The sequence below is a fragment of the Sardina pilchardus genome, chromosome 9, assembly GCF_963854185.1.
Source record: "Sardina pilchardus chromosome 9, fSarPil1.1, whole genome shotgun sequence".
In the NCBI taxonomy this organism is placed as follows: Eukaryota; Metazoa; Chordata; class Actinopteri; order Clupeiformes; family Clupeidae; genus Sardina; species Sardina pilchardus.
This window is the reverse complement of record NC_085002.1, coordinates 1,144,021-1,154,020: the sequence shown is the minus strand read 5'-3', so window position 1 is coordinate 1,154,020 and position 10,000 is coordinate 1,144,021. Positions and strand designations below refer to the sequence as shown.

Genomic DNA, 10,000 nt, shown 5'->3' with positions numbered 1-10,000 from the left:
TGTCTTCATGAAGTAAAACCTCTTGGAGACTCCCGTAGTACCACAACAGAGTCTGCGACTGCGTACCACCAGTGGTGCCCATGTAGCAGGGTTGGTTATGCTTCTCTGAATTTCCCCACTTTCCCCTGCATATTCTGCGCAGGTTTGTAGTTTTCCCACGCCTCTGGGGTACAGTAGGTAGTAGGGGGGTGTGGCTTGGGTGTGGCTTGGGTGTGGCAGAAGTTGGTTCCCGCGCTGGAGACCCCTTTAAGGTTCCATGTAGCCCCCCTCCTCTGCCTCTATTTCAACTATCCTGAGGCAGAGGTATGTGTCTTATTGAAGTGTGCTTTGTCTTCTGTTTTATGATTTCTTTTTGTCATGCATCTAGTGTGATAACTAGCATAATGTCTTGTGCACTATACATGAGACACGAGATGACATGCATTTTCATGTGTTCCGACCGTGCACACTTTAAATATGACGTTTAAATGTTTCTTTCGCTGCAGCCGGTTAGCGGGCTGCAGGTGTATTAGGCTGGTTAGCGTGCTGCTAGCTGAGACATGTGGTGTTTTAACGAGTGGTTTACCTGATCTGTTTGGCAGGAGCTGTGATGCGCCTTGCTCGCTCCATGCCTGATTTATGCTTTCTTTTCCGACATCTCAGGTATGCCATGTATTGTATTATTGTTGAAAACATTTTGTGATGTAAACTGTACACTGTAAACTGTGCGACTGTAATTGTTTGTCGTGCGCCTCTATTTCAACTATCCTGAGGCAGAGGAGCTGTGATGCGCCTTGCTCGCTCCATGCCTGATTTATGCTTTCTTTTCCGACATCTCAGAGCAATAAAAATTAAAGCAACAAAAGTTCCAGTTGGTTGTGGCGTCCGTCCATTAACACACAACGCAGAGTGATCGAGGGAGGGGAGAGACGACCTCTGTTACACTGGTGCCGTTTGACCCGTCGTCAGTTCAGCTGTAGCCGAACACCGGGGTTGCTGCATTTCGAAGTGACGTCTCGACCGGACCGGACCTGTTGCTGCTGTCTGTCTGCTGTCGCCGGCTGCTAATACATCTATCATCAACGTCAGCGTCGTATGACGTGTATCTTTTGCATGGACTCTGACTTACTCTGAACACATTTTCGGGAGGTTTTTGCCTGTGTGAATTTGAGGGGAGGTCTTGCAAATGAGCATTGTGTACTGTATATGTATATAGCCTTTCTTTGTACTTTTCTTGTCGATTTGTCCTTTTCTCTGCATTTTGACTTGATTAACCATGGATTTCACTGGTAATAGTCATGGGTACTTTAGCGTTGGGAGGGGGAGGGGCATTCTAACATGTAGTACTCCAGGTAGCCCTGGCTTAGCTGGCGGTGTGGCTACTAGAGGTGGAGTTACGTTCTCTACTCCTGCATATCAGGATTTGCCACCGCTGGAGTTCACTGAGCCTGATATCCCAGTTAAGCTGACCAGTGGGCAAGTTAGAGAAATCAGTGCTAATATTAGCCAGTCTTTGAGTGCAAACCTTTTGAGTAATGTTTGTCTAGGTTCACCTGCTCTCTCTGCAGGCCATTCCCTGGGGGGTGGTACTCTTATTGATGCGTCAAAGTTGAATCTCGTCCTTCAGCGTGAGAGGAAGGAGCCGCCTTTCTTCAGAGGTGATGGTAGTGATAAGCACTCTCTGTGTGAGTGGGAGGGGTTAATGAGGACGTATCTGAGTAGGGGTGGCTACACGGGGAGGGAACGTGTGGAGGAGCTCCTTGGCAGACTGATGGGCCGCGCCAGGGACGTGATTCGGATCTGGCTCCGTAATAACATGCAGGTGTCTGATGCAGGTAATGTGGATGCTGTCTTTTGCATCCTCAGACAACATTTTGACAGTGCTGTGCATTCAGGTATGCCTCTAGCTGATTTCTACTCCACTGTATCGTATGTCAATGAGCAACCTCTTGACTACTGGATCAGATTAAATAAGGCAGCTGAAGTAGCAGAACAGTCTTTGGGGAATGACAGCAGGGCGTTGCGGCTGCAGACTGTAGAAGTCGCTGCTATGTTCATTAGGCATTGCCCTGATAGGGACTTGTCCATGATGTTTTTAAGTAAGCCTCAGAATGAGTGGACTGCCTGTGAGGTTCAGACACGCCTTGATGAGTATGTAAGAAACCACAAGGTACAGAGGGGTCCTGTATCACAGCACGCTGCTGCTGTCACACCTGTAGCTGAGGCTGTGAATTGCAGTGTGTCGCCTGGTGAGTCTTCAGTGGGGGTGGGCAAGCCAGATAGCGCAGCTGCGGAAGGTACCACTTTGGACCGGTTGTTGGGCATGCTGGAGAGGACGCTAGTGTGCAATCCCCAAGCTGCCCGGCGTAACCAGCCCAAGCAAGGTGAGAGGCGCAGTTTCAAATGTGACGTGTGTCAGAGTCCTGACCACTCTACTCAGTCACACTGTCGGTTGCATAGGTTGTGCTTTTTGTGTTTCAGTCCTGAGCATGTGCGCTCTCAGTGTCAAGGTAGGTCACAGAGTGTGAGACGTGTGGTGGATTCTGCTGTAGTGGGGACTGCGCAGAAGCCGAGGCCGTCTCAGGGAAACTAAAGAGCCTCCATTCAGAGGAGGGCAGTGGCGGGCATCTGAGTTTACCCTCCGGTTTGAATAATGATATTGAGTCTGTGTATTCGTATTTTTGTGAGACATTGCCAAAGTCAAGTAAGGTGGTCATGCAAAACACCATGAGGACTGCGCAGAGTGACAGTCTGTTTTACACCTCTGTATTAGTGCAGGGCAAAGTCGAGTTAAAGGGGATGTTGGATACTGGGTCAATGGCGACCACGCTTAGTGCAGACGTTGTGCCACGTCTGAGGGAAGCTGGTGTGTTGCCAGGTGAGTGTCCGGCCCCTGTTGATATTGTTCTGGTTGGCTGTGGAGGTAAGCAGACGAGTCCTCTGGGCGTGTGTGATATGTCCATTGAGATGTATGGTTTCAGTTTTGTGGTCCCTGTGTTGATTGTTGAGGGGCAGGTGGACCCGTTGATTGTTGGCACGAACGTCTTAAAGCCATTAATCAGACAGTTTAAGTCCAGTGATGCTTTCTGGCGTGTTGTGAGCCAGCCTGATGTTGTAGGTCAGGAGAATAATAGTCAATTTCTACGTCTTTTGTCCAGTCTGGAGAGATGGAGAGGTGGGTCTGTCCCAGATAAAGTGGGGACTCTGAGGCTGAAGAGCGCAGTCACGCTCCAGCCTATGACTGAGCATCTTGTGTGGGGGAGGTTACCGCCTAAGACATGCATCTCTGTTGGCAGCACGGTTGTTGTGGAGCCCAGCACTTCGCGCTGTATTAATAGACAGATGCTAGTTGGACGGGTTGTCTCTCCCATGTGGGGAGACGGGTGGCTTCCTGTCAAGATTGTTAATCCGACATCGGAGGCAGTAACCCTGCGCCGGAATGCAAAAGTAGCTGACGTGTATCCAGCCATTGCATTAGAGGATTTTGATCAGCATTTAGTTTCGCAGCACGTGGCTAAGGTGGACTCGGGCAGTTCTCATGGCAGCTTATCTGTCAGGAGTGATTCTGGCAACTGTGTGGGCAATGATGACTGCACGCTGCAAAGTCTTGGACTGGGTGCTATACCCATTGATGGTTGTCAGGTTTCTTCTCAGTGGAAGGATAAGTTAGTGGAGCTGATAGCAGAGTTTGAGTCTGTCTTTTCTCGACATCACCTTGACTGTGGTGAAGCGCGTGAGTTTTCTCACAGGATTAGGTTGACTGATGACCGGCCATTTAGATTGCCTTACCGTAGATTGTCCCCGGCGCATTATCAGAAGTTGAAGGAGACTTTGGATGAAATGGAGGAGAAGGAAATCATTAGGAAATCTAGTAGTGAGTACGCTTCTCCATTAGTGCTGGTGTGGAAGAAGAATGGAGACCTGCGGTTGTGCACTGACTTTAGGTGGCTTAATGCCCGCACAGTCAAGGATGCCCACCCGCTTCCACACCAAGCAGATGTTCTGGCTGCTCTGGGTGGTAATGTATTTTTCTCCACCATGGATCTGACATCTGGCTATTACAATGTGCCGTTACATGAGGATGATAAGAAATATACAGCCTTTTCGTCTCCATTAGGATTGCACGAGTATAACAGGCTCCCTCAGGGCCTTTGTAATAGCCCAGCTACCTTCATGAGGATGATGCTTTCTATCTTTGGTGATCAGAATTTCTTAAGTCTCCTCTGCTATTTGGATGATGTGCTTGTGTTTGGGAAATCTGAGGCAGAAAGTTTGCAGCGCTTGCGCGTGGTGTTTGAGCGTTTGAAAGAGCACAACCTGAAGCTGTCTCCAGCTAAGTGCAACTTTCTCAGGAGGTCTGTGAAATTTCTGGGTCATATCATCTCACAGGAGGGTGTAGGTAGCGATCCAGATAAAGTTGAGGCTATTGTGAATGTTTCGCAGTCAGACCTGATGGAGGCTGATGGCGTCACGCCATCAGCGAGTAAGATCCGCTCTTTTCTTGGTATGGTGGTTTATTACCAGCATTTTATTGAAAACTGCTCGGTGCTTGCGAGGCCATTGTTTGCTCTTACGGGTGGGTCTAAGCGGCCGCGCAGAGGCAAGGGTGTCAGGCCCGTGCAGAAGAGAAAGCTCTGCCCTCAGGACTGGTCCCCTGAGTGTGCAGGGGCTTTTCAGAACCTCAAATCTGCACTGGTGAATAGTGTGCCTTTAGCTCACCCAGACTTCGCAAAGCCTTTCCTATTGTCTGTTGATGCATCCACTAGTGGGCTTGGAGCTGTTCTGTCTCAAGTGCAGCCCGGTGAGGACAAAGCTCGGCCCATTGCTTTTGCGAGTAAGTCATTGAACCATGCTCAGTCTAAGTATCCTGCTCATAGGCTTGAGTTCTTTGCTATGAAGTGGGCCATCTGTGATAAATTTAGTCACTGGTTGCGGGGTCACAGGTTCACTGTGTGGACCGACAATAACCCCCTTAAATATGTCTTGACTAAGCCAAAACTGGACGCCTGTGAGCAGCGTTGGGTGGCGAGGTTGGCCCCTTTTGACTTTGACATTCTATACATTCCAGGCCCTAAGAATGTGGTGGCGGATGCTCTGAGCAGAGAGCCTTTTGTGAGGTCTAGGGTCATGCATCGCCTGACCAGAACATCATACATTGAACTGCTTAAAGAAGCGGAGAATTTACAGGTAGATTCGGTTCAAGATATGTTTCGTCTGTCATCTGAACTTTCAGAGGCGAGAGAGCAGCGGGCAGCCTCCGATGCTGATGGCGTGTGTGTTGGGGCCACACATGTCGTTCGGGATGAGACTGAGAACTCACAGGCAGTGGACGGGCAGGCACCCTCCGTGGCTGGCGGCGTGTGTGTTGGGGCCACACATGTCGTCCAGGATGGGATGGGAGGCTGGGTCTCGCGTGAAGAGGTCTCTGCTGTGTTGCAGTCCTCTCGTCACTGGGAGGATGGTGCTAAACTTAGGGCTATCTCTCATGTTCAGCAGCTAAAGGCGATGTCTATGACTGGTCAGAATCCTTTGCCTGTTCTTAGTCATGATGAACTGCATGACAAGCAGTGCCAGGACTCCACCATCAACAGGGTTAGGTTCTTTGTTGACAGGGGGCGTCGCCCATCCCGGCGGGAAAGGGTGCATGAGTCCCAGGAGACACTTAAGACATTGAGACAGTGGGGTAAGCTCTCCATGCGTTTAGGTGTACTGTACAGGGTATCGAAGAACCCTGTGTCTAAAAAGAATACCTTTCAGTATGTGGTACCTGAAGCGCTGAGGCTCATGGTTCTGAAAGGGGTTCATGATGAGGCAGGGCATCAGGGCCAGCAGCGTACTCTGTGGCTGGCCAGACAGAGGTTTTACTGGGATACACTTGAAAGGGACGTCAGGGATTATGTTCACAGGTGCAAAAGGTGTGTGGTTAGCAAGGCTCCGGAACCTGAGGCTAGGGCCCCTCTGGTTTCCATTGCTACCTCAGCTCCTTTAGAATTAGTCTGCATTGATTTTTGGTCTGCAGAAGATTCTCACAACAAGTCCATTGATGTTCTAGTGGTCACCGACCACTTCACTAAGCTGGCGTGTGCATATCCCTGCCCTAATCAGTCTGCTAAGTCTGTAGCTCGGGTTTTGTGGAATAATTTCTTCTGTGTGTATGGTTTTCCTGCGTGCATTCACTCTGATCAGGGGGCTAATTTTGAGAGCTCATTAATCGCGGAGCTGCTTCTGTTAGCTGGGGTGGAGAAATCTCACACCACTCCGTATCACCCCATGGGGAATGGTCAGGCAGAGAGGATGAACCGCACCCTGGGAAGTATGATTAGAGCCCTACCACCCAGGTCAAAGGTCAAGTGGCCTCAGCTACTCAACAGTCTCACCTTTGCCTACAACTGCACTGTCCACGAGACCACAGGGTTCCCTCCTTTCTTTTTAATGTATGGCCGCACCCCTAGGTTACCTGTTGACTTAATGTTTGAAAGTGTGCTGCTGGACGGGGATGCAGTGGACATTGACACCTATGTTTCATCCTTGGGGAGGGACCTACGGGAGGCCATGGCCGTAGCTCAGTCTAATGCTGAGAAGCAGCAACGCAGGCAGTCTGAGCTATATAATAGGAGAGCTAAAGGGCAACCGGTCACTGTGGGCGACAGGGTACTGCTGGCCAACAAAGGAGAGCGGGGAAAGAGGAAACTGGCAGATAGGTGGGAGGGGACAATTTACACTGTTTCGTCTGTGAATACCACCACACACACCTTTAAAATTAGGAGTCCAGCAGGCAATGTGAAAACTGTACACAGAAACCTGATCATGCCAGTGAATTTCTTGCCGCTCCCCGAAGCTGATGAGGATGATGACCATCTGTCATGTTCTGGTGGCAGTCTTAGTGAGGCTGGCAACTCACAGTCCAGTGGGGATGAAACCACTGTTGACAGGACAGTTAGGTGGGTTGCTGGTCTGTCAGGTAGCTCTGGCACACACCGTAGTGACATAGGAGATTTTGGGTCAGTGACGGTAGAGGGAGGGGATGAAACGGTCCCAGACTCGGCTGGGGTAGGATCAGTGGGTACCTCGGTATCTTCAGCCGGTGGGAGCCCTCTGTGCACTGTGTCGGACAACGGTGTTGATTTTCTGTCGGTTGACCCCCACCCAACTGTTGATTCTCTGTCGGTTGACCCCCACCCAACTGTTGATTCTCTGTCGGTTGACCCCCACCCAACTGTTAATTCTTCTGTCCACACTGGTGTAACTGAGTCACGTGTCTCACCTCCTCGTCATAATGGTGGCCGGCGCACAAGGCGTGGCAGGCTAATTAAACCTGTGAATAGGCTCATACAGACTATGTCAGCTCAGTGGGTGCGGAGTCTTTTTAGAGGAGCTCACTAGAAATTATTCACATGTTTCCACTTTGATGTATATTGTGTACTTTTGATAAGTTTTCTTTTATAAAGAGTGTATTTTTTTTTTTTTAAGTCTCTCCCCTCCAAACGGAATTATTGCAGTCTATTGCATTGGACTGTGCTGCGGGTTATGGTGTATCCTTTGCTAATGGGGTGTATATGGCACCTTTTCTATGGTTGGGTTACCTTCCTAGTCCGTTACTGGACAGCTGTCATTGCTGATGGACCGGTGGTCCTAATAACGGGATGCACTACCTGCATTTTCTTTTCAATGGGTGCTGTTTTCTTTTTATTTCTATATTGTGTTGATCTGGGGTGATGTGAACCTTTCTGATCTGTTTTCATTGGTTTATGGTGACAATTCAGTGAAGTCAGTGGGGGTGAGTGTAGCAGGGTTGGTTATGCTTCTCTGAATTTCCCCACTTTCCCCTGCATATTCTGCGCAGGTTTGTAGTTTTCCCACGCCTCTGGGGTACAGTAGGTAGTAGGGGGGTGTGGCTTGGGTGTGGCTTGGGTGTGGCAGAAGTTGGTTCCCGCGCTGGAGACCCCTTTAAGGTTCCATGTAGCCCCCCTCCTCTGCCTCTATTTCAACTATCCTGAGGCAGAGGTATGTGTCTTATTGAAGTGTGCTTTGTCTTCTGTTTTATGATTTCTTTTTGTCATGCATCTAGTGTGATAACTAGCATAATGTCTTGTGCACTATACATGAGACACGAGATGACATGCATTTTCATGTGTTCCGACCGTGCACACTTTAAATATGACGTTTAAATGTTTCTTTCGCTGCAGCCGGTTAGCGGGCTGCAGGTGTATTAGGCTGGTTAGCGTGCTGCTAGCTGAGACATGTGGTGTTTTAACGAGTGGTTTACCTGATCTGTTTGGCAGGAGCTGTGATGCGCCTTGCTCGCTCCATGCCTGATTTATGCTTTCTTTTCCGACATCTCAGGTATGCCATGTATTGTATTATTGTTGAAAACATTTTGTGATGTAAACTGTACACTGTAAACTGTGCGACTGTAATTGTTTGTCGTGCGCCTCTATTTCAACTATCCTGAGGCAGAGGAGCTGTGATGCGCCTTGCTCGCTCCATGCCTGATTTATGCTTTCTTTTCCGACATCTCAGAGCAATAAAAATTAAAGCAACAAAAGTTCCAGTTGGTTGTGGCGTCCGTCCATTAACACACAACGCAGAGTGATCGAGGGAGGGGAGAGACGACCTCTGTTACACCCACAGCTTGAGAACCTGATTTAGATTAATTAGAGTGTGTCATTAGTTTGATCACTTTTCCGGTCACTTCATTGGTATTGTTGCTCAGTGGTGATTGGCTGGAACAGTTTGTTATGCTTGAGTGTGTGCTGTCGACAAAGACTGCGTGTTGTTAGTGTAGTTAGGGGGTACAGTGTGTGTGTGTGTGTGTGTGTGTGTGTGTGTGTGTGTGTGTGTGTATCCAGGGGCACAGCTAGAGGATTGTGAGGAGATGTTTGCTGTACGTGACAAAAACATGTTTTAGCTTAGAAACCACATAACACCGCTCAAACCTCCTCAGTTCAGGCTTCGTCAAGAAGTACAAATAGTTAACTTGTCTGTCAGGCCTAATGACATCACTCTGGTGTTAAACTGTACACGGCCCAATCAACCATTTCATGTTTATTCTGAAAAATCTTCCTCCATACATGTCATAACCCCGACGCCCCTTGCCACCGCTAAAGGGTCCATACAGAATCACTCGGGGCGACTGAAGGGTCCATACAGAATCACTCGGGGCGACTGAAGGGTCCATACAGAATCACTCGGGGCGACTGCCGTTTCTTCGCCCCGCAGATACCATCTGCACACAGACGCCAGTGATGTCACTGATGATACACAGCGATCATCACTACACGATGCAGCCTCTCCTTCCCGCGGAAAACGACTTGATCAAACGGAGTAGGACAGCCCTGGTATAGGACACAGTCTTCAAACAGCAGCCCTGGTATAGGACACAGTCTTCAAACAGCAGCCCTGGTATAGGACACAGTCTTCACACAGCAGCCCTGGTATAGGACACAGTCTTCAAACAGCAGACAGAATGTTTCAGATTACAAAAGAAGGAAACAAACATGACAGAGATACAGAATAGAATTTAAGACAGAACGTTGGTGGACTTGATTGTGGAGGAGTATCATACATCCCCCCCCCCCCCACACACACACACACACCTCTCAAACCATAGACATCACCCCTGATACAATCTTCACAATTTGTACACTTTAAAATAAATAATGACTTCATATTTTACAGGAGACAGTAGTATCCACGGCAACACAGAAGAGTCTGAGAGCAGGCCACACGCGAGAGCCGACGTCCAATCAGAGGCCGGCCTGAAGGTGCATGTCAAAACCACGACGACAGAAAAGGTCCAAAAGCACAGAGAGATCAGCAGACACACAGCGGCTCCTCAAGTTCATGTTCATGTTCATGCTGTCAGAGGGCAGTCTCTGGCCCCCTCTGGTGGTCAGTATGGGGAGTGCAGTCTGTGCCCCCCTCTGGTGGTCAGTATGGGGAGTGCAGTCTGTTGCCCCCTCTGGTGGTCAGTATGGGGAGTGCAGTCTGTGCCCCTCTGGTGGTCAGTATGGGTAGTGCC

General features: G+C 49.3%; 1 protein-coding gene across 4 annotated transcripts in view; it reads right to left on the bottom strand.

Annotated features, from left to right (window-relative positions):
• Positions 1 to 9,011: 9,011 nt before the first annotated feature.
• stx16 (syntaxin 16) overlaps positions 9,012 to 10,000 on the bottom strand; it is a 15,470-nt gene continuing 14,481 nt past the window's right edge. For all 4 annotated transcript variants that reach the window (XM_062545206.1, XM_062545207.1, XM_062545208.1 and 1 more), the window contains one exon: positions 9,012 to 10,000. This exon is cut by the window's right edge and continues 861 nt beyond it. The gene's annotated coding sequence lies outside the window, so the exon portion shown is untranslated.